We start from the raw sequence: 25,811 nt of genomic DNA on the forward strand, positions 1-25,811 counted from the left end.
AGAACCTGCCACACAGTTTTTCAAAATAGTTATTTCACGTTACTGTCAGCACTGTATGAAAATTCTAGTTGCTTCACATCTTTACCAAGAATTTGTATGTCAATCTTTTTATGGCTGTTTTTATGAACACTTACATACCATGATTTAAGTCCTAAGTTGGAAATACTTACGTGAATATTTTTTCCCAGTCTGTGGCTTTTTCTCATTGGTGTTCTCCCAAATCTGTTGCTATGTGCTATTTATTTCTATGTTTCATCCTCAATTAATTTAGGTTTTTGAAATAGAGAAGCTAAGAATTCAATTTTTCTTTTTTGAAGATTGTTGTAGCATCTGTCCTCTGAAGAGAACAAACATAAGATGCCTTTGCTAATCAAAACGAGGAAAGGCCAGGGAGTATAGAGCAATTAGGCGTTAAAATTTGTAATGTTTTCTTATCACATGGGGTTAGAAAATATTTTTTTAAAAAAGAGAATGGAAAGTCCTATACACGGTTGTAGACAGAGAACAAAAAGAGAGTGATGGGAAAGACTCTTGAGAGAGATTCATGAGAGGGGAATGACTGATGGAGCCACGTGGATGAAGAAGTGGGAAGAGATAATCCAGGAGATAGAGATGGGGTTTATTTAGGAAATAAACCTGGCACTTTACCAGAAAAAGAGGTAGAGAAGGGAAAAGTGAAAATACAGAAATACATGGAAAGAGAAAAGGGAATTTGTAGGATATCCTGTCAAGTGGCTCTGTACTAAGTAAAGTATAGGATAAGCCTTTGTAGAGACAGAAAAAAGCATAGTTGGACTAGGAACTTGAAGATGAGGTATTGCAACTGTAAGTCTGAAAGAGATGAGGGAAAGGACTGTCCATCAGAAATTAAGGGCAGTAATTTAAAAGGTGACCAATGGGTTCACTGGCCAGACCATGCATAATACCTCTTTTCAGATAAGGAGAAGGAAGGGGGTTAGTGTAGATGTGAGCACTTAAACAGGTAGACAAAGTAGTATAGGACAAAATGGTGAGGAATATCAACTGTTGAAAAAAAAACCAATAAAATGGCATACAAAAAGTCTGACTGTATCCTGAGGAAAGAGAAGTTCAAGAGCAGAAGAAGAATACAAAGTTCCTAAGAGCAAATGTGTTAAATGATGTTAGAGTTAGTTTGATTATGGGCAACCATACGTCTTGAAGCCCTATTTCTTTTTTTATGGGAAATTTTATGTAGGTATGGCCGACTCAGACTTTATTATGGCATTGTGGACATTCTCTATTTCAAGAAGGGAATCAAAATATATTTTTGGAAATAGAGAAATTTTGCTGCAGTTCTATGAGCTGCAAGTTTCTCTACAATCTTTTATATGTAGGTCTAATAATTATATAAAAATGCAGTCAAGTGAATCCAGAAAAGGACAAAAATCGTTTTACACCATGACCCAATGGTACTTATCTCAGGTATGCAAGTCTGGTTCACCATTCAAAACTCAATTAATGTAATCCATCACATCAACAAACTAAAAAAAACTCACATGATTGTATTAATAGATGCAGAAAAATTAGACGAATCCAACACCCATCATGATAGAAAGCTCTCAATAAACTAGAAATAGAGGTCTCTCAATCAAATAAAAACTATCTACAAAAAAATGTAGATCACACTTACTGGTAAGAAATTCAAAGCTTTGCCACTAAGATCAGGTACAAGGCAAGTATATTTCCTTTTACAATTCCTTTTCAATTTGTGCTGGAAGTTACAGCTAATGCAAGAAGATAAGAAAATACAGACTGGGAAAAATGACACAAAATTGCCTTTGTAGATGACATGATGATCTATGTAGGAAATCCCAAAGAACTGACCAAAAAGAAAGCAACAAAATAAAAACCTAGAGCTAATAAGTGATTTTGGCAAGGTTGAAGGATATAAGGTTAATATGCAAAAGTCAATTGCCAATCCTATACACCAGCAACAAAAAAGTGGCGTTTGAAATGAAAAGTACACTACCATTTATTTTAGCACCCCAAAATATGAAATATTTGGGTATAAATGTCACAAAATACGTACAAGGTATGATGTATGAAATCAAAGAACTAAATTCATGAAGAGATACTCCATGTTTATGATAGGAAGATTTAATGTTGTCAAAATGTCACTTCTTTTCAACTTAATCTATAGATTCAAAGAAATCTTAATCAAAATTCCAGCAAGTTGTTTTACAGGTATGGGTAAACCGATTGCAAAGTTTATGCGCAGAGGCGAAAGACCCAGAACAATCAACACAGTTTTGAAGCTGGATGGTACCTGACTTTAAGATTTAGTATAAAGCTACAGTAATCAAACCAGTGTGGTATTGATGAAAGAATAGACAAATACATACGTGGAATAGAATAGAGAGGTCATAAATAGACCCCTATAAATATAATCAGCTGATCTGTGACAAAGGAGTAAAGACAATATAACGTAGCAAAGATAATCTCTTCAAGTGGTGCTAGAACAATTGGATATCCATATGCAAAGAAATGAATCTAAACAGACATCATACATTTAAAAAAAAAAAAAAAACACCTCAAAATGGATCATAGACCTAAATGTAAGACATAAAACTGTAAAACTCTCAGAAGATAATATAGGGAAAAACCTAGATGATCTTGGGTACAGTAATGCCTTTTTAGATGCAATACCAAAGACACTATCCATGAAGCTGGACTTAATTAAAATTAAAAACTTTTGCCCCACAAAAGACAATATGAAGAGAACTAGAAGATAAGCTGTACTCTTGGGAGTTCAGGGGAATGTGTTTTCTTTATCATGATCTCATGGTCCATGGGTTGGAGCCCTGCATTGGGCTCTGTGCTGACAGCTCAGAGCTTGGAGCCTGCTTTAGTTTCTTTCAAAAAATAAACAACCTGATTAAAAAAGGGGCTGAAGACGTTAATAGACCACCTCACTGAGGAAGATAAACAGATGGCAAGTAAACATGAAAAGATGCTCAATGTAATACATCATTAGGGAAATACAAATCAAAATAACAATAAGGTACAACTACATACCTACTAAAATAGCCAAAATCCAGAATACTCACACCAACAAATGCTGATGAGAACGTGGGACACAGGAGCTCTCACACTTCGCTGGTGGGAATGCAAGATAGTACAACCACTGTGAAAGACAGTTTGACAGTTTATTAGAAAACCAAACATACTCTTAGACCATACAATCCAACAATCATGCTCTTTGGAATTTACCCAAAGAAGTTGCAAACATATGTTCACATAAAACCTGCATATGGCTGTTTATAGCAGCTTTATTTATAATTGCCGAAACTTGGAAGCAACCAAGATGTCATTTAGTAGGCAAAGGTATAAATAAACTGTGGTGTATCCAGACAACGGAATCCTTTTTGGCATTAAAAGGAGATGATCTATCAAGCCATAAAAAGACACGGACAAAAGTTAAATGCATATTACTAAATGAAAGAAGCCAGTCTGAAGAGGCTACATATTGTATGATTCCAACTATATGATAGGCTGGTACAGAGAAAACTATGGAGACAGTCAAAGATGAGAGGCTGCTGGTGTTGGGGGAGGGGCAGGGAGATGACTAATTGGAACACTAGGATTTTTAGGGCAGCAAAAAATACTCTGTATGATAATATAGTGGTGTTTGCATGTCATTATATATATGTCCAAACCCATAGAGTTTACAACACCAAGAGTAGACCCTAGAGTAAACTATGATAAATCAGTGCAGGCTCATCCTTGGTTAAAAAAATAAGTACCGTACTAATGAATGATACTGTTGATAATTGTTGATAATGGGAGAGGCTATGCATATGTGGGGGCAGGCAGTATATAGCAAATCTCTGTACCTCCTTATCAATTGAATTGTAAATCTATAAATAACTGCTCTAGAAAAAAATCGAGTCTTTAAAAAAGCCAAGTGTGCCTTCCTGAAAGTGGTTCTCTCTTGCTGGTCCTACCCTTTTGAACAATCCTTTCCCGCTGGTAATTCTGTTTTATATTTGGTGCTAGTGAGCTTGCATATTAAATTTCCTTTGGCTCAGCGGCACAGCTCCGTATGTCTTGTAGAAAATGAGATGCTAAAAATAGAGGGAGAAGAAGAGGGAAAGCAAGACATATGGGATCTTTATGGGGCTCTAGGTGAAACAACTTTGTTCATAATGAGGCCCTCCTGGAAGGTTGAGAAGGTTCCTTTAAAAACTTCTCATCTCTTTAACATTCTTCATGTATTCATGTCTTAAGCACAAATTTCTAACAGTCATTGAACAATTTTCATCATCTGCTTGCTGCTTTTAATTTTCTCTCAATCTCACAGTAAATACATTTAATTATTCTGCCAAAACATAGTCCCCTGTGAAGATAAGAATAAAAGTGAAGGCAGGAAATTGAACTTACTTTAGCTCTGGCTTGGTTGCAGGAGAGCCTCAATCTGATTTTCCTCTAATACTAGCTGACTATGCTTATTCATTACAAAAAAATTAATAAACCTCTGAATCAGTGTTTGACATGATAATAACCCAGAAGATTCCTTGACTAAATGTTTCCATTCCTCAGTCAATGGTTATTGTTATACGAACCCACGTTTTCCATCCAACTTATGTTTGGCCTAGGAGAAGTGGCTTGTCAGTTGTGTCTAATTTGAGAATTTTAGCATCTTTCTGGAGTCTGGTATTATTATCTATCTGTTATCTATTATTACCCCTCTGGAGTAGATTATTATGCTTCCAGCTTTAATTATTCTTTCTTTAGATTGTTTCAGACCAATGGACAGGTCTCCTCATCTCAAGGGAAGGACTTGGTCTTGGGACTTAATCCAGGGAGGCAATAAATTGCACTGTTCCCATTTAATAGTGAGGGGACATGCAAAGTCTGAAAATCTCAGTCTTCAAAGATGCAAGCATCTAGTTGGGAAGGCAAAACACATGTGTGTGGAAAAAACAGCTAACCCATTAGGTTGTTAAGTACCTCACATTGGCTTTTATATATGTGCTGTAGAAATTTAAAAGCAAGAGAACTCAGTGACGGTTGGAGCATTCAAGAAAGATTTTGTGAAGAGATGAAGACTGGAGGACTGCAGTTCAGGTGGAAGGCATTCCACAAGTACAGCACAGAGAGGGAAAGGCGTATGAGTACTTGGGAAATGATGACTGGAACAGAAAAGCTAGAGAGGAGCACCTGGGTGGCTCGGCCGCTTGGGTGTCTGGCTCTTGATTTTGGCTCAGGTCATGATCTTGGGTGCGTGATTTCAAGCCCTGCATCAGGCTCTGTGCTGACACTGTGGAGCCTGCCTGGGTTTCTCTGTTTTCGTCTCTCTTTGCCCTTCCTATGCTGTACTCTTTCTCACTCTGTCTCTCAATATAAATAAATAAAATTTTTTTAAAAAAAAAACAGAAAAGCTAGAGAGCAAGATCAGAAATTGGAAGATGAGATTGAAAATCTGAAGTAAAATAAACAGTGGTGGATCTTGAATATTAATAGTCCAGGGGATTTGGAGTTTGTTGTGTGAGATGTAGGAGGCTATTTTTAAGCAGGAGAGAAAATGATAAACTTAAACCCACTTTCTGTAGCATTCTCAGTGGACAAAAAATTGCTCTTTTGTCTTCTGTGTACTAAAATCTTCATTTCCTGCAACGTATTATTAAATTTTCTTTATCTGTTCCTAGAATTAGATGCATCTCTGAATCCATCTCGACTATTATTTTAAGGGTACATTCACCATAATGAGAGCCTTGAGATGGCATTATATTTATTGTTGTGCAGCTGGAGGTGGTTATGTAAGAACATCTGAGTCAAAAGGCGCTTGGGTGGCTCAGTCGGTTAAGCGTCTGACTTCTGCTCAGGTCATGATCTCGCGGTTCATGAGTTCACCCATCAGGCTCTGTGCTAATAGCTCAGAGCCTGGAGCCTGCTTTGAATTCTGGGTCTTCCTCTCTCTCTGCCCCTCCCCTGCTTATGCTCTGTCTCTCTCTCAAACATTAAAAAATTTAAAAAAGAACATTTGACTCAACTGTCAGTTATTAAGCTGATTCGATAAGTCGGTGTCCCTGAGGCATGAACCATAGGATCCTAATGCCTGGTATTTAGTTTTATTGTACTGCTGTTTTGTTATAAAGAAAGCTTTTTAAAAATTTTTTTTGATGTTTATTTATTTCTGAGAGAGAGACAGCGTGAGTGAGGGAGTGGCAGAGAGAGAGGGAGACACAGAATCTGAGGCTACAGGCTATGAGCTGTCAGCACGGAGCCCGATGCAGGGCTCGAACCCACGAACCCAGAGGTCATGACCTGAGCCTAAGTCAGATGCTCAACTGACTGATTCCCCCATGGGAGCCTATTCTATAAAAAGCTTTTTAAGGGGGTGCCTGGGGGCTCAGTCTGTTCAGTGTTTGTCTTTGGCTCAGGTCATGATCTCACAGTTCCTGAGTTCAAGCCCCACATCAGGCTCTGTGCTGATAGCCTAGAAACTGGAGCTGCTTCAGTGTCTGTGACTTCCTCTCTCTCTGCCCCTCCCCCACTCACACTCTGTCTCTGTCTCTCAAAAAATAAATAGGCATTAAAAAAATAAAATAAAAAAAGGAAAACTTTTTGAAGATTTGGCGAACTCTTCATTGAAAAGTAACAAATCAGTTTTCTTTGGTTGCTGTGAAATCCTCCCATATTGATGATACTAGTGAAACTCAGATGGCCCAACTGAAAACTTCTTGTGTCTCAGAAGAACAGAATTGTCTGAAAGCAGTTGTTCATGGGAATGGGGGCAGGGAAACAAGGTTATACACTCTTTTGGACCTGCTATCTTTTGCAGTGACTCAATACTGGCAGTCGCAGAGATAAGCAACCTCTTGGTCTTAGCTAGAGAAAACTTCCTTTTTATTTGACCAGCCCTGTACTAACCAGGTCACTGCATCCTGTATTCATGGCTTCACAAAGCCCTGCTTTCATTCTTACTGTAGGCTGATCTCTATTCAGGACCTTTGTTGTTGACCACCAAAAGAAAGAACAGAAATCTGATGTTGGCCAGGCCAGTACCATCAGGTGGAAGCCTCTTGGTCTCAAAATGTGCCCTCTCCCAGCCCAAGCATTGCCTCTTGCTTCTACATCTAGTTTCTCCTAAGCTTCAGGTTCTAGAATAACGTTAACCCTGCTCTGTTTGATAGTGAAGCTATAACCCATCTATGTAATGTTGTTGAACTGATGCTCAGTGATTTAAAAATGTCTTATATATTGGGGGTGCCTGTGTGGTTCAGTCTGTTGAGCATCTGAATTTGGCTTGACTCATTATCTGATGATTTGTGAGCTTGAGCCCCACATCAGGCTCACTGCTGTCAGTGCATAGCCTGTTTTGGATCCTCTGTCCCCTCTCTCTGCCCCTCCCCTGCTCACACTCTCTCTCAAAAATAAATAAAATATTAAAGTTTTAAAAAAAGTGTTCTATGGCAGAGGCTGTATATTTGAACAGATTGCTCTTTTGCTGCAGGGAAGACTCTATCATGCAAGCAGCCTCCTTTTTTTTTTTCTTCTTTTTTTTGGGCATGTAGAATTTACCTGTCTTTTGACATTTTAGACCTGACAGACTTTATAGGTCATTGATTCTAGTCATTACATTTTATGTGAAGAAATTAAAGTTCAGAGATAGCAACTATTGTGGTGACCAACCAACCATTATGATTTGTCCTCAGCTGCAATACATTCAAATGCTAAAAATGGGGAAGTCTCAGGCCAATGGGGAGAAGTTGGCTATCCCAACAACCAAGCAACCAAGTTAAAATCTCAGAGAAATTGTTGATACACTACAGAATAAAATCCATGATCTCTAACTTCTGATATACAGTCTTTCCCATGACAGCCTAATGCAATAAAAATACTTCCCCATTCATGAGAAACTTATTAAGATTCTGGAATATAATGATCAATTTTACTTTATGTTCTAGGATATTTAGGAAAGTTTTCTCCCACTTATGATTTGGACCAGCTCATCCCTAAGAACTCACCATTAGCACATACATTTTTAACCTAATTTAAATTTAATAAGGATAGTAGGCTATTTCTGTCTTTAGTGGAATGAGAAAAAAAAAATCAATGAAGCATATTGAGGATAGCCAAAGGAAGCATTTGTCCTGGAAATTCATTTAGGCCTATAGTTATGGGATCTAAAATATACAAGGCTTGGATAAAAGGCATAAGACAATGGATAAGAGTTCTTCATTAATAAAAATGAGGACAATTAACCCAGTGCTGTTACTAACAATTCTTCCAGCTCAAATTCTTGTGGACGTAGGTAGAAGTAGTGAAGGCGGTTGATACATGCACCTTTCAGATCACCTCCTGCAACTCTTGTGGCTCTTTGTGATAAGGATGGATGAAATGCTTCAAAACCCTTTGATAAAGTGGTTGTTAAAACTTGCTAACCTATGTGAACGCCTTCTTTCATTCCTCAACTATTGGTGATCCGTTGGAGTCCTCTTAACCACCATTTTCTTCTCATGCTACGTGCTGTCTGGGGCCCGACTCATCTTCACCCGTGACTTCAACTACCATTTATAACACGGTGAGTGAGTGTACAACCTGCTTGCTACCACACCTTTATCCTGTGCCCGTGGCACCCATGGCTGATTGCTCCTCATACCCATTCCTGCTCAACCTTGACTTGGTCTCATAATCCGTTCAAGCGTTTGCCTTCAGCCTGAAACACTACAGACTGCTCAGAATGGGCATTAAATAGAATCTTGGACCACAGTTAATCTTACACCCAGAATACACTAAATTTGTTTATCTGAGACCTCCTCCACGCTGTGTATCTCAATGTTCAACAGCCCATCTCTGCCTGGATGACTCAAGAGTACCTCAATTCCAACATGCCCAAACATGAAATCCTCATTTTTACCGGCAAACCTGCTTCTCGTCTGTCTCCCTTACACCTACCTTCCAATTAGTCATCAAAGCCTGCGCTTTATTCATTCTTGAACCTTTTGTCACTCCTGCTACTTTCTATCCCGATTGTCATTGCTTTATTCAGGTTCCTACAAAACGTGCTTGGCTGCCATCTCTGACTTCATTTTCGTTTTCCTATCTTCTTTGCACATTGCTGTATGAGGGATTTCTCTCAAACCGCAAAACTGACCCAGTCTCCTTACAAATCCCTATAGTGACTCTCCCATTGCCTTCGAAATACATGTCAGACCTCTTAGGTCAGCATGAAGATTCTTGTCATTCATCAGTGCCTGTCTTTCCAGAGGTGTTAACATGTTACTCATTTTTGTATTTGCTGCAGTTTTCACTAATTGGCCTTTCAGAAAGACAACAGTGATTTATTTTACTACTCAAGTCTTCATTTACTAATTTGCAGTTTTGTATTTTATAACTATCTTCTTACATTCCTAATTTATTTGTATTTTTCCTCTAATGATTTTCTAAACATGATACTTAGATAATTTATTTTCAGTTTTAATGTTATAAATATTTTCAAGGCTCTGGATTCTCTTGTGCACGTTGCTTTGGCCACATCCTACAGGTCATTGGCATTCAGCTCTGACTTGTTTATACTTTTGATTTTTACTTTGGTTTTACTCAGGATTTTTTATAGAAAGATACTTTTTTTTCCTTTTATGCTCTTCTTTTGTTGTTCATTTGCTATGCATTAGGGTTAAAAAATGCACCTGAAACTGGAGAGTGTGATGCTAAGTGAAATAAGCCATACAGAGAAAGACAGATACCATATGTTTTCACTCTTATGTGGATCCTGAGAAACTTAACAGAAACCCATGGAGAAGGGGAAGGGGAAAAAAAAAAAAAAGAGGTTAGAGTGGGAGAGAGAGCCAAAGCATAAGAGACTGTTAAAAACTGAGAACAAACTGAGGGTTGATGGGGGGTGGGAGGGAGGAGAGGGTGGGTGATGGGTATTGAGGAGGGCATCTTTTGGGATGAGCACTGGGTGTTGTATGGAAACTAATTTGACAATAAATTTCATATATTGAAAAAAAATGCACCTGAAATTCTCTGTTTTGAAATGTATTGAATAGTATATGTATGTATGTCAACTTAATACATGACCAATTTTTGAAAATATTCCGTGAAACTTAAAAAAATGTATTTTCTCTTAGTGTTAAGGATATTGTTCTTTCCTACCACACCTTTCTCCTGTGCCCATTCATGGTGATATTCAGATACTGTTTTAGAAAGAGTTTGTTCAATGGTACCTTTTCTGAGTAGGAATACAAGTGCATGCTTCCCAAAAATGTACCTTGTTCTTACCTTTCTGTGAGACCTAGGTTAGGTATGGACTTCTAGGTTCAGTTGGCTTTCAGAATTCTGATGATATTCTTCCTTTGTTTTCCAGCAACCCTATTTTCAGATAAATTCAGTATTAATCTGATTCTGTCGTCTTACTGATATGCTTTACGTCTCTCTGAAGTGTTTCCAGATAATATCTTTATTTTTGGGTGCTGAAATTTGACTAGGTTGAGCCTAGTAAGTTTTGCCATTGTTTTAATTTGGGGCTTTTCCTTTGAAGATTTGATAAGTATATTTTTATTCTTGTTATTTTTATTGTTTCTTCCCATCCATTCTCACTCTTCTGAGTTGGTTTGTAAATTTTAGAATTCCTACTAAATGGTTGATTGTTCTTCCAAATCTCTTCTTCTTCATGTTCCTTAGGTTTCCCCCCATGTTATCCACCTCTCTATTTTTTTCCACACTACATGGATGGGCAATTACTTGTCTCTACCACTGATTTTTGACTCTTGAGCTATGTACCTTTTACTATTTGGGCCATCCTATTTTGATCATATTTTCAGAGATCTCCTTCATTGCTTTTTCAATTAAATCTATTCTTTTGAACATAATATCCCTTCCATCCAATTTGAGGAAATTAATTATGTTTATTTTGCAGTTTGATTTCCTGTGTATATATAATTATAGTTTAATTTGCTGCAATTCCATCATTTCCCCAGGGCTCATTCTCCTACTTGTTGAGCTCAGAACTTTGTGATTATTATTATTATTTTTAAAAATGATGTTTGGGGCGCCTGGGTGGCGCAGTCGGTTAAGCGTCCGACTTCAACCAGGTCACGATCTCGCGGTCCGTGAGTTCGAGCCCCGCGTCAGGCTCTGGGTTGATGGCTCGGAGCCTGGAGCCTGTTTCCGATTCTGTGTCTCCCTCTCTCTCTGCCCCTTCCCCGTTCATGCTCTGTCTCTCTCTGTCCCAAAAATAAAAAAAAAATAAAATAAAAATAAAAAAAAAACGTTGAAAAAATGATGTTTGGGGCGCCTGGGTGGCTCAGTCGGTTAAGCGGCGGACTTCGGCTCAGGTCACGATCTCGCGGTCCGTGAGTTCGAGCCCTGCGTCGGGCTCTGTGCTGCCGGTCAGAGCCTGGAGCCTGTTTCAGATTCTGTGTCTCCCTCTCTCTGACCCTTCCCCGTTCATGCTCTGTCTCTCTCTGTCTCAAAAATAAATAAACGTTAAAATTTTTTTTTTTTAAAAATGATGTTTGATGTCTTTTTTTTGGTCTTCCTCAAACATGTAGACATTCAGGCTGTCTGTTCCCAGCTGTAAAAGTGAGTCCTAACTAGAATGAATATCACTGCTTATGTAGCAATGAAACAGGTTCTGATTACAGGAGTCTAGCTGCAGCAGTGTTGGTGGAATGGTGGGGAAGCGTGTGTGGGATCTTAGTGCCAGGAGCCCCCGTCCCTCCAGCAACCACAGACTGACTGGAGTATTGCTCTGCTTCTCCAGTCTCTGCTACTCTGGAATTTCCTATGCCTCAACTTGAATCTGCAGACCAGTCAAGAGTCTGTAGCTCTAAGAAGTAACCACTCCCTTCATGACAACAGGGACGTGGGTGGATACTGATGTAAATGTTTTGTCATTCTTAATTAGTCACCTTACCAACTGCCTTCATCCTGCTCTTTCCCCTAGTTCCCACTGTTACTGCTCTTTGGATTATTTTGGGGCACAGTTAGGAAAAACACACGGTGTTTGACCTTTTCTTCCATAGGAGGCTGTGACTTCCTTAATTCTCAAGTTTTACTTTCAACCTGGTCTGAAGTGCTGGGTGGGATCTTCCAAAAATAGAGATGATGGTATCTCTTTCAAATCTGTCAATCGAAGAACTATTCTTTTTATATGTACACATGTTTTTCTGTCATTTTAATGAGAATTTTTTTAATGAGAGTAAACCTAGCATTTAGTTAGCCGTCTTGAACCTGAAAGCCAACTCTGTTTAAGCCTTTAGTATGTAACCACGATTTTCCATTTTATTGTTCCCTCTGTAGAAGACTTTAGAACAAATGTCTCAAGGTCATGTCAGAATTATTTTGGGTTTGCTCCTGAATCTCTTCCCTGGTCTTGATCACTCAGAGTCCCTTCTGAGGCACATTTTAGATGTCTTCCTCCTCAGGGTGAGAATTTGGAGACCTACATTATTTCACCATTTTTTTTTTTTTTTAATTTTTTTTTTCAACGTTTTTTATTTATTTTTGGGACAGAGAGAGACAGAGCATGAACGGGGAGGGGCAGAGAGAGAGGGAGACACAGAATCAGAAACAGGCTCCAGGCTCCGAGCCATCAGCCCAGAGCTTGACGCGGGGCTCGAACTCACAGACCGCGAGATCGTGACCTGGCCGAAGTCGGACGCTTAACCGACTGCGCCACCCAGGCGCCCCTATTTCACCATTTAAGGAATACGATTACAAAGGCTCAAATTCAGAAAATGTCTTTGAAAATCTACGTCACATTTATCTCAGGAAGTTTCAAGACCTTTATACAGCAAGGATTCCTGGTTATCTTTTCATCCCAGAGTTTCCGAGGAGGGTATACAGATCATGTCCCCTTACTTCACTTCTGCTTGTGGAACACTTGTCACTTTGTCTGGACTTGCACAATGAAATGTCATTCAAGCATTTTGACACATTTTCTCCATAGACATGGAATATTATAATCATTTAGCACATAAGGAAATTGATTCAGGCAAGTTATTCCCTAAATTAGACAAAAATGAGGATTCTGTCCTCAAATTGAAATTCTTTTTAAAAACATTTTTTAATGTTTATTTATTTTTGATTGAGAGAGAGCAGAGGAGGGCAGAGAGAGAGGAAGTCAAAGACTTCGAAGCAGGCTCCAGTCCCTGAGCTGTCAGCACAGAGCCTGACACAGGGCTCGATCTTGTGAAGTACGAGATCATGATCTGAGCCAAAGTCAGATGCTTAACTGACTGAGCCACCCAGGCACCCCAAACACTGAAATTCTTTGCTTGAGTCCTCCTCATGTTGATTTCTTTAATGACCAAGATGAGACCAGGGCCCTTAGACAAAAACTGATTTCAAGTCTAGATAAGTATTCTTTAGGCTAGATGGCAATTAAACTAGACTGTAGGGGTTGAATTCAATATTTATTGAGAGCAATGTGTCTGATTATGACAGATTAGGTTTTTATATTATTCTAAAGAATCATAGAACCAATTATTCCTTAAAAACCTCCCCTGAGAAAAACAATTTCAAGCATGATTGTAGGAATTATTTTAAGATGTTCAATTAAGTTCATATTTCTGTTCATGTTCCCTCTATTGAGTGTATCAGTTATTTGTTGTTGTTTTTAAATGACTTTTTAAAGTTTATTTCTTTATTTTGAGAGAGAGCACAAGCAGGGGAGGGGAGAGAGAGGGAGAGAGAGGGAGGGACAGAAGCCCAAGCAGGTGCCATGTGGGGCTTGATCTCACAAACTCAGACATCATGACCTGAGCCCAAATCAAGAGTCAGATGCTTAACACACTGAGCCACCCAGGTGTCCCTATTGTTGTTTTTAAAGCTTTTAAGGTTTTTAAACCCCTCAAGGTTTGTGGCTTAAGACAACCACCATTTACTCTTGCTCCCGAGCCTAACCGTTTCCACGGGCACTTCTGCTGACGTGTCTAAGCTCAGCTGATCTTAGCTGGGCTGGCCGTGGTGTCTTTGTTGAGCTTGAGTGTTGATTGTGACCTGGCTGCTTCCCTCACGTGACTGGCGACAGGCTGGCAGGCTGTTGGCTGGAGCAGCATCTTTAATTCTTTGGGTCTTCACAGTCTTGTTCGCGAGGTGGCATCAGCATTGCTAGAGAGCCTGTGGAAGCTCACCAGGCTTCCTCAGCCTTAGGATTAGAACTAGTGCAGTGTCACTTCCACTATATTTTGTTGGTCAAAATAAGTCCGAAAGCCAGTCCAGATAGACAGGGTGGAGAGCTGCAAAGTCATATTGAATGGAGCGCGGACGCAGAGAGGAAAGTAACTTCTTGCAAGCAAAAACAGTAACATTTGTATGCAACCTACTCTCCCCAGCCATGGTACCAGTGCCTCTGCTGCTGAAGGCCTGCAGATGCCTCTCCTTTTCTGGAGAATTGCCTTCGGCTGAGGGTCTGCCTCCTTCTACCGATTATGCCCCATCTTTCACGGGAGGGGAAGGAGATGTGGTCCTCAGCAAATGACTGATGGACACTGGGACACAAAAGGCCAACCCCTTCACCTCACGCTGCAAATACTCTGTAGTGTGATGTAAGCTTCAGAACCTCCCTATAGAGGCAAGACTAGACTTGACCTGAGACCGTATTTTTGCTCTGCTTTTACCCTTTCCCTGTCGTACTTTCTTCATCCCTTGGCATATTTCTCATGAAGAGTACTCCCTCGGTTTATCACAGTCTCCCAATTCCCTGACTCAGGCCCTGCATCTAGGGGTCCCTCCCAGGATAGATGTTAATAAAACATGATAATATTAATAAAATACAATAAAAGACAGCCGACCCTCACCATCAATACGTATTTATAAACGAAGTTGCATGCATATTTTTAGTTTAGTGGCACTCTCGGGGAGAGATCAAAATGCCCTTTTACACTTTGGTGAAAGAGTAGCAGCTAATGTTTGCAGAGTGCTTATGATGTACTAGGCTTTGTGCTAGGTATGTAATATATATGATGTCATTTAATCTTTACCATGACCATATGAAAAAGCTGCTATTATCAGTTACTATACTTGGAGTGTTTTTGAAATCCCTTCATGTCTGAGATTGCGTTGTACTGTTCTTTACTCTAGGAACAAAAGACTTCTGAGCCTGCATAAATATAGCCTTTGACATATGACATAAGGAAACACCTGATAACTGTCACAAACCAGAAAGACAAACTTGACTCTCCCTCACCTGGGAGTATCAGGCTTCTCTGGTTCATCATTGAACAGTATTGATAGGAAAACCTGATAGGCAAGGGAACATCCCCGTTCACAACACTAAATCATTTTGTTAAAGTCATTTGATCATTTGCTGTGCAATATTGATGTTACAGAGTATTTTGCTAAATCACGCATTTGTGGGTCCAGGAGTGTTCGTCTTAGTTTTAAAAAACTTACATGCTGTCACATTTCCATTAAGTAAGTTGCATTTACCAATAACAAGTATTTACTAAGTTTTCACCACGTTAAGTATTTTCTCTCTATTTACATCTGTCTATAGATATCTATATAGATAGGTACAGGTAAATATATACACACGTACATATAAATACATATAACATGCAAGTAAAAATATTAAAAATGTATAAATATATAAAATAAGTATTGTGGACGTCACAGGAAGATGAGAAATGAGTCAATAGTAACCATTCATGTCAGTGGACCGCTAATTTCAGCAGCTGCAGCAGGAAATAGGAAATCTTATAAAGGGAGGGTCAAGGAACAGGCATTAATTCTTTGCTAGTTGCGTGGCAATGCTTTGTCTTTCTCAGTTTGGGTGGAAATGGCCTCTGACTCCAAGGGAAAACCCAGAGAGGAAGACCAGATAAGACTGTTTGCCATGGTGCTAAGCCAGAAACAAAGGCTCAGAGAGGTAAAAAGAACCATCCCCTTAGTCACACAGGTAGCAAGTGGTGCCGTCGAGATTTGAACCTGGCTGCTCTGTTGTCTGCCGAAATAGCAGGAAATGAAAGAGTTGGGCTAGGTGCTGTTGTGTGGGGGGGCCTTCTGGAGAGCCACTCATGCGGTGTGGTTTCTTCTATAGTAACAGCGAAGAAGACAGCAACAGGTACCATCCCAGGTAGCTGTTGTCATTCCACCAACCCGAACCATGCCTCTGCAAGTTTCATTTTTGGGAGATTTCAACTGGATTTAAAAGTTAACCATAAAAAAAAAGTTAACCATACTAGAAGTATCCGTACTAGAAGTAACCATACTAGAAGTTACTCAGAAGCAGAACAGATACTCCAAGAGAAAGAGAGCTTGAGAGACAGAACTGAATAACGAATGTGTCTCTGAGTCCGGCTCATGTGAAACGTCTGTGAAAACTGACAAGAAACTTCTAAGAAGCTTACACTTTGGAACTTTGGTAAAGAAAGCTTCTCTGGAAAGTGCTGTGAGGACAAAACTCTTTCAGTGAAAACAGCAGAGCCTAATTGAGCAGGATCTTGCTTACCTTGCTCTGTAGGGGACCAGAGCTTAGAAGCTGCCACTGGGACTCCCTGGTGTTGAGCCCATGAGGGGCCCACTGGTTTGTGCACCACACAGGAAGGATCCACAGGAAGAACTCAAGTTTCCAAACACCAGTTGTTTCATCTAAGAGAAACACAGGTCTCTGTGCAGGTCGCTTCTATTACCTAACATGCAGGAGGAACCTGAAAGAGAAAAATGGGAAAAGAAGTGAGAGCATAAGGCAAAAGGACTGGAAAAGATCAAAAAAGAACAATAGGGGCCTGGTGAGCAATCCTTGGCAGGATGCCCAGAGCAGCTTCAGGAGAGGGACAGAGCTCAGAAAGAGCATTTCCTGCTCTGGGTTAAAAAAATAAACCCAACGATCCTCTAAGAGGTGGTCTATTCATCCTGGGCAGCATTAGGTCATGAATTTGAAAACTGCAGGTAGTAATAAAAACAGCAGTCGGTGTAACACCTCTGTGAATGGCTTTCTCCCTGTATCACCCTCTGCACACCTGGGTTATTTTAATATTACCTTGTGTGTGAGCAGTTTCCCAGAAAGTTTCAGTCTTGGTGACAGCCTGAACAGCCTGTTGCTTTCTCTAAAACCTCTCCTATGTTTCCTATCTTTTATTTTTCTCAGCCTACCCTTATCTTTGATAGAAAAGAAAGGGTAATCACTGCAAAGGCTAGGGAGCAGCAATTGTTTATGGCCATGATTATTGCTGGATTTAGCAAAATCGTAAGTCTGCTTTTGTCACAGAACCCAAAAATGACTTCATGTTTTCCCTGCTCTTTAAAGTTCATCAGTCTCTCTCATCAGCAATACTTTGGAAGTTTACAAAAACGCTTCACACTGTCAGTCTCAATGGCTTTCCTTCAGGAAGCTGGTAGGACTGGCTTTCTCTTTCCAGTTTGTCAGACCAAGAAAGAAAACTTGGACTTGGGGGGAAGGATTTGCCTTCAACCTCCAAGTTTGTTACTATGAACCATTTTCCACGTAAAATTCCCCTGATGCTTATACAAACCTGTATAAGACCACAGTCCTTTGAACTCTGAGCAGGTGTATGGTTTTACAGCGCAATATTTTAAGATAGAATTTGTTTTAATCTCCCAGTTAAGCCTCTTTATGCAAACAGAACTGCCAAGAGAACAAATACAATTCACTTACAAGTTGTTTGTCTAGTTAACAGTAAGTACGCAAATCAGTTTCCTGTTCAGACAAAGGATTTTCTTGTGTTTGAAATCTTTGACCAAGGGGACATTGGCTTGGATTTTTATAGGGAATTCGCAATGTTAATGATCTATAGTACTCTGTGCACCGGGATGTGAGGTGACTTAGCAAGCAGCTGGTTAGCACCAAACAAATATGTTGCTGGAACTTCTGAAAAGGACCTTTGTGTGTGTGGTGCAAAGGCATCACAAAGGGTCTACATGGAAATAGAGGTTCAGTGCACAGTGAAAGATGTCAGGAAGTTGGAGGACAGCACAGAGGAAAGGAAAAGGAAAGTCTTATTGTCAAGATAAAATTAAGACAAGGGTTTGCAAATGGCCCATTTCCCTCAGGTTTTGTGTTCAAGGTTTTCCTCTTTTCTTTTCTTTTTTTTTTTCCACATGTATTTCTTCCTTTCTCTTCAAAAAGCATGAAAACATTCACATTCATAGGTATTTCAAAGAGTCTCTTCTGTCTTGAGGTTCCTGGCAGGGTTAGATTATTCTTGAAAGACAAACTGTATACAGCATTCACAGCTGAAGACCTGCCTGCTTTCAGAGGGATGGTGTCTTGGGAGCGCTGCTGAGTTATACCCTTGATACAATACAGTGCTACTTTATTGGTGTGATCCTCACCCACCAATGCATTAATTGATGTACTTTGTCCTTTTTGCTAGGTTCTTTAAATCTCTTCACTTGTTGACTCAAACATATTCCCCTTCAGCCTAGATAAGTTAGAAATAAGGTGCCTATTGCCTTGGGGAAAGGAAGATATATAGAACCTGAAAAACAAAGATAACATATTCTTATTTCTTATATTCGAAACTGCTGGTTTTGATGGAAAATGGAAAAATTGACAAGCATCCATGTAGAACCAGTTTCTCTTGAGACCAACTCTAGGTGGATACAGACATGAAGGAACCACTTATAAATGTGCAGTTTGGAAAATAGAGACTTACAACCAGGATTCAGACCAGGAAACAGAAATTGTCAGGGCAGTGACACTTTCCCCCAACCATGCCATTTTCATGTGACAGCTGGCAGGTATCGGTGAAAACTGGCAGCACAGCAGATCTAGGCAGGAGCGGGGGCATGGTGGGGACAGTTTCCTCAGTTTTAGGTGCACTTGAAGTTGTGGATGAAGATACTCAAAGTACCCCAAATCTCCAGAGGAGATCACTGTTGTAAGCTGAGGGGAGCCCTTAGGTTCTGTAGGTCTAATGGCAGGAATGAGAGGTCATTTCACTACCAGGAGATTGAGGCCACAGTTAGCAGAGAAACGCCAGGTTGCTATGTGGGAGCCAGATCAACATTTGCAGCCCCTCTAAGCCCCATGGAAATAAGATAGGGTGAGCAGGAAGCCAGGCCGGATGGGCCTGACACAGAAGTAGAAGCCTATTGCCTCCTGCTGCTTACATCCTCTCAGGGCTCATAGCATCTGCCCCAGGAGGAGGATAAAGAAGAAACCATCCAGAGCAGACTGAGGTTTTTTCCTGTTAAATTTTTTATCTGAGATAATTGAAGATTCACATGCGATTATAAAAAATAATACAGAGAGGTCTTGTATATCTACTACGCAATCTCTCCAGTGGTAACAGCTTGCAAAGTTAGTATAATGTCACAACCAGGATATTGACATTGGTACAGCAAAGGTGCAGAACATTTCCGTCACCATAAGGATTTTCATGTTGCCCTTTTGTAACTATCTCGACTTTCCTGTCCCATCCTTAACATCTGGCAACCGCTAATCTGTTCTTCATTTCTATGATTTTGCTATTTTGAGGAAGCCTGTATTCCTCTGTCACCTTTGAGAATAATATTGCTGATATAAAATGCTAGGTTGGAAACTTGTTTCTTTCAACAGTTTGAACATTGCACTCTACTCTCTTTTTGCTTGTGTGGTTTCTGATGAGGAGCCCAGTGTAATTCTACTTGTTTCTTTGTAGGTAAGGTGTGTTTTTTTTGTTTGTTTGTTTTTGTTTTTGTTGTTTTACTCTGGCTTCACTCAATGTTTTGTCTTTTTTTTTTTTTTGCAGTTTGATATGATGTGTGTGTGTGTGTGCGCACGTGTGCATGCATGCACATGTGTATGTTTTACATTTATCTTGGTTGGCATACTCTGATCTTACTGCACTTGTGATATGGTGTCTCTTGTTAATTTTGGAAACTTCTTGCCCATTGTTAATTCAGTCATTTTCAAATGGTTCCAGTTCCTTTCCCTTTACATATTTTAGAACAATCTTTTCTTTCTTTCTCTTTCTTTCTTTCTCTTTCTTTCTTTCTTTCTTTTTCTTTCTTTCTTTCTTTCTTTCTTTCTTTCTTTCTTTCTTTCTTTCTTTCTTTCTTTCAATGTTTATTTATTTATTTTGAGAGAGATACTGCACATGCAAGCAGTGTAGGGGCAGAGAGAGGGGGGAAGAGAGAGAGAGAGAGAGAGAGAGAGAGAGAGAGAGAGAGAGAATCCCAAACAGACTCCATGCTTCCAGCACGACATCCAACACGGGGCTCGATCTCATGAACCATGGGATCATGACCTGGGTCAAAATCAAGAGCTCAATGCTTAACTGACTGAGACACTCAGAGGCCCCTAAAACAATCTTTGCTATATATCCAAAAAATCTTGCTGAGTTTTGATCAAAATTGCATTAAACCTGTATATCATTTTGGGGAGAGTTGGTGTCTTTACTATGTTGAATCTTCCAATCCATAAGCACAGTGTGTCTCTCCATTTATTTAGATCTTCTTTGATTTGTTTTATCATCATTTTGGTTTTCGCATATAAGTGTTATACATGTTTTGTTAGATTTACATGTAGAAATTTAAAAAAAAATTAAGTAAGTTTTTTCGATTTTTATCTTGTATCCTGAAACCTTGCTGAACCCAGGTATTAGTCATGGGACTTTTCTACACATCTGCACTAAGGGCAGTTTTATTTATTTCTTTCCAGTCTATAGGTCTTATATTTCCTTTCCTTGCCTTATTATACTGGCTATAACTTCCAGCACTATGTTGAATAATAGTGGTGAGACATGACAGTCTTGTCTTGTTCACAATCTTAGGGGAAAAATGTCCAGTTTCTCATGACTAAGTACAAAGTTATCTATAAGTTTTTTTTGTAGATGCTCTTAATCAAGAGAATAAATTCTTCATAAGAGAACAAGTTGACAAAGTTACCCTCTATCGCTATATCTCTGAGAGTTTTTAATCGTGAATGGGTATTAAGTTTTACCAAATGTTTTTTCTACATTGGTTAATATGGTTGTGTAGTTTTCTCTTTGGCTTATTAATATGGTGGATTACACTGATGGAGTTTTCAATACTGTATCAGTTTTGAATCCTTGGAATAAATCTCACTAGGTCATGGCATAATTATTATTCATTATTGCTAAATACTACATTGCCAGTATTTTGTAAGAGTTTTTGAGTCATTATTTCTAAAGGCTATTGGTCATAGTTTTCTTTGTCTGGTTTTGACGTTTTCATATAAGTATGAACTTTATAAGATGAATTGGAAAGTGTTCCACCTTGTGATCATTAATTTCCTATGTCAATGTGGCTAGTCCACAGCACTCTGGTATTTGGTCAAATATTATCTGAGAAGTTTCAGTGGAAGTGTTTTAAAACTGAGATTAACATTAGGGTGCCTGGGTGGCTCAATCAGTTGAGTGTCCAACTTCAGCTCAGGTCATGATCTTGCGGTTTGTGAGTTCGAGCCCTGCGTCAGTCTCTGTGCTGACAGTTAGGAGTCTGGAGCCTGCTTCAGATTCTGTGTCTCCCTCTCTCTTTGCCCCTCCCTGCTTGTTCTTTCACTCTTTCAAAAATAAATAAACATTTAAAAAACTGAGATTAACATTTAAATCTATAGACTTTGAGAAAGCAGATTATTCTCCATAATATGGGTGGTGGGCCTCATTCAAACAGTTAAAGGCCTTAATGAAAGAATATTGACCTTCTTTAAAGGATGTGGAGTTTTGCTAGTAGACTGCCTTTGAACTTTAATTGCAACATTAACTCTTCCTGGGTCTCCTGATTGCCAGCCTACACTGCAGATTTTGGACTTGCCATCCTCTTTAGTCACATAATTGATTTCCTTAGAATAAATCCCTCCATCTACACACACACACACACACACACACACACACACACACACACCCTGTGAGTTCTATTTCTCTGGAGAACTCTGATATATTCCTGTATTCTGGAAGAGATTGCATAAATTGGTATTGATACTTTTTTAAACATTTGATAGAATTTGCTGGTGAACACTTTGGCACTCCTCTGTTTTCTTTCTCTTGCTTTCCTTTGGGTTATTTGAACATTTTTTAGAATTCCATTTTGATTCATCTGTACGAATTTGAGTATACCTCTTTGCATACTTTTTTAGTGGTCACCCTACATATTACATTATATATATAACTTAACAAATTCTTTTGTTTGAAGGTGGGAAAGTCTTGCACATTATCAAATGCATTTTAGATGATAGTTCTCTGAATCATGTGTGGATTATTTTCAAAGTGAGAAGTATGAGAGTGCCATTTCATTATTGAACCCATTGTGGGTTCAAAATTCTTTCAAAGAAATTTTATCCATTGTGATTCTCTAAAATTCTTTCGAAGAAATGAAACAGAATGAAGACTCTCATACTTCAACTGGAAGGAAAGTTAAGTTTTTTATTTTATAAAGCTTCCATAATACTTTTTAAATTTCAGTAAAACTGAGGTCACCAGGAAGAATGAAAAAGCATCTGTGATGACCTAATATATATAAGACATGTTTTTTCTCAAGTTGTCTCGCTTTATGGAAAATTCTAATTAACTTTACTCTGGGGAAAAATTCGACCAAATTCATCTTACAGCAAACCTCACTATTACTAGCGTGGGCTGCGAGTGATATAAAACATGAAGTTTTCTCTTTCCCTATATGTGGGGAAGGGCTAAGAAGTTCAGATTGGCAGTTGCCTGTCCAGTCTTTAGCTATCGTACTTAATTATGCATATTCAAGACACATCTGAAAGACCCATAACTTAATCAAACGTATAGATGGCAAACTATGGTAGTGCCATTGGCTCGGAATTGGGGGGACTTGTATCTCAATTTGTCCTTTAGTAACCGAGAATTTCTCATTTCATCTAAGGACTTATTACTCCTACAGAATGTTCGTTAAAGCAATAGAAAGTTTGTGGGGACTTAAAACTCTTACAGATTTGCCACACATTTTCTTGGGGGAAAAATAACACAAATACTCCAACCTGTTAACGGTTAACACTAGTACAAAAGAGAACAGGATTTTGGGGGAGGGGGTTCATCCTCTGAAAGGGCTTTCCATCCTTGGTTTGTAATTCAAGTATTTTTTTTTTCCAATTTTCATTACTAAAGAAAAGAAATTTCAATATAGACACAGGTTTACTTTTTAAATCTAATTCTCTTAGTATGTGTTGAGTTCTCCAATTCTCACTAAAAAAGTTAACAGTTGGGAATTTGTTCCCTGAAGTTATACATCACTCCAGAGGCCTATTCAATTTCAATATTTGATTAGGTCCCAAGGATCTGTCAATATTCTCTGATGCTTGAAACAGTCCCCACCATTACAGATACCCCCTTCTCTGAGCCTGAGCTCCTGATTCTGACATTTTAGAAGATAACTGCTGTGTTCCAAAATTGTAAAGTGAATAATAATATGGAAAAAAAAATTTTTTTTCTTTCTTAGGATATCCGTTTGTTACAGTTCTTAGCAAAAAGCAATCTAGAAAAACAACTGCATGGAATGGGTCTAAGTTTCTATGGTAAAATAGTAGGATTGATTATCCTCCCAGAGGATAATCAGATTAATTTAAATTCTTGGCATCTTTTTGAGGTTGGAGGTAAAGTGAACAAAGGGAACCGCATCCCTTCTCCATCTGGAGACTTTCCTGTAAGCTTCTGAATCTGTAATCTAGTTCAGATTGCACATGGCCTGCCTCTCTGAAGGTCGTTCACTCCTGCAAAGGAGCATTCATCCACTCAAGTCCATGGAGGGTTTAAAAAAATACCTCTCACCAATTTCAAATGTATTTAGAAAAGGAACTGTGGCATAGGAAACCCGCCCCCTCCTGATTTCTTTTTACCAGCCATTTCTTGAACTTATTATTTAACAAACTTAACAGGTACAGCGAATGCCTCTGAAGCAGTATTAAACTCTGTATTTTTCTGTATATAAATTTGGGCTAAATCTACACACCTGATATGACTGATAGAGCATACAACAAGGACAAGTTCATAAAAAGTATGCAGTAAGTGTCTGTTGAGGAAGGGAAAATATACTTTGGATATTAATCTATTAAAAAATGGGAAATTTTGGGGCGCCTGGGTGGCTCAGTGGGTTAAGCGGCCGACTTCGGCTCAGGTCATGATCTTGCGGTCCGTGAGTTCGAGCCCCGCGTCGGGCTCTGTGCTGACAGCTCAGAGCCTGGAGCCTGTTTCAGATTCTGTGTCTCCCTCTCTCTGACCCTTCCCTGTTCATGCTCTGTCTCTCTCTGTCTCAAAAATAAATAAACGTTAAAAAAAATTTTTTTTTAAAAATTTAAAAAAATAAAAAATGGGAAATTTTACCAAAAATGAAATGTGGGGAGAAGATTTTGACAGAGCAGTGGTATTGCTCTGTATCGTCTTTGAAATGGGAGAGGATGGTATGGCAGAAAAAGAGACTTTGTTTTACTATAAAAAACCCCATCTAAATTAGCAGCTGCATTTCTAGTGTTAGAATTTTAGTTCATCTTCGGAGAATCCTTCCTGGATATTAGAAAAATCACAAAAAGGCCCTTTTTAAAAAAAATTTTTTTTTTAACGTTTATTTATTTTTGAGACAGAGAGCATGAACAGTGGAGGGGCAGAGAGAGAGGGAGACACAGAATCTGAAACAGGCTCCAGGCTCTGAGCTGTCAGCACAGAGCCCGATGTGGGGCTTGAACACACAGACTGTGAGATCATGACCTGAGCCGAAGTCGGACGCTCAACCGACTGAGCCACCCAGGCGCCCCCCAAAAAGGCCCTTTAACTATAGGAATGTAAAACCAATACCCAGTCTTCTGTTTTGAGGATCAATTCACTGTATCTATGACTATAGATGTGCAGGCTAAGATATGTAGCATTTTATGAAGTAGTGTATATATTTTTTTAGATTTTTAATGTTTACTTATTTTTGAGAGAGAAACAGAGTATGAAAAGGCAACGGGCATAAAGAGAGGGGGGCACAGAATCGTAAGCAGGCTCCAGGCTCTGAGCTGTCAGCATAGAACCTGATGCAGGGCTTGAACCCATGAGCCGTGAGATCATGACCTAAACTGAAGTCTGACGCTTAACCGACTGAGCCACTTAGGTGCCCCTGTAAAGTAGTGTACATTGAGAACATTTCCTCCTCAGGTATAGAAAGTTATAAGCCTGTCGGTATCCCACAGAGAGTGTTATTTAAGCTTGAATAACTCAGGTTCTAGGACATACGGTTGGAGTCCTTGGAGTCAGACCACACCTTGTAGGTGGATGGAGTTATGTCCACAAGAAGAATATTGTCACCATTAATCATCCCGGGATTCCAAATGAACAGCTTTGGGTTGGGTGAACTGGTGACCTGCTCCTCTCCCTGAGGAAGGAACAGAATGTCTGTAGTAAAATGCCAACAGTGGTAGCAAAGCTGATGTCCACCACTTGGAAAGAACATAGCAAGAACTTGAACTAACTGTGTGGTATTTTGCACCATGTTTTGGTTATTCCCAATCATTTAATGAAGTTTTGTTAAATACCCCAGCCTAATATATTTGTTTGTGTTTTGGAGAGTTGAGGAAGGTGCTTCTCTTTGCGGCCTGAGCTCAACCCGGTACCAGTGGAGGCCTGGGGGCAGGAGGCAGGCAGTCATAACATGGCAGGGGGTGACAGCCGTTCTCTGAAGCAACAGAGGTTCAGGGTGAGGATGACAGACTGAGGTGCTGAGAATAGTGGAATCTTCATAAATTGTTAGGGGAGCAGAGCTCAATGGAATGTTGAATCCAGCAGGAATTTTTGGATAGATATATGGAGGCTTTGTGATTTGAATTTTTAATGGGGACTTTTAATAGTATGGCTCATGTGAATCTCAGTCTGCAAACTCATGTCTGGACTAGTTCCTTTTCTTCCTTTTCTATAAATTATTGGAATGTTGACTCTAAG

General features: G+C 39.3%; 1 long non-coding RNA gene across 1 annotated transcript; it reads right to left on the bottom strand.

Annotated features, from left to right (window-relative positions):
- Positions 1–13,369: 13,369 nt before the first annotated feature.
- On the bottom strand, positions 13,370–16,654 carry LOC131516358 (uncharacterized). The gene is made up of 2 exons (XR_009264022.1): positions 16,427–16,654; positions 13,370–16,116 (listed from the first exon to the last, which is right to left on the bottom strand). It is a non-coding gene; the product is annotated as an uncharacterized LOC131516358 (long non-coding RNA).
- Positions 16,655–25,811: the final 9,157 nt, after the last annotated feature.

The sequence above is a fragment of the Neofelis nebulosa genome, chromosome 1 (genome assembly GCF_028018385.1).
Source record: "Neofelis nebulosa isolate mNeoNeb1 chromosome 1, mNeoNeb1.pri, whole genome shotgun sequence".
NCBI lineage: Eukaryota > Metazoa > Chordata > Mammalia > Carnivora > Felidae > Neofelis > Neofelis nebulosa.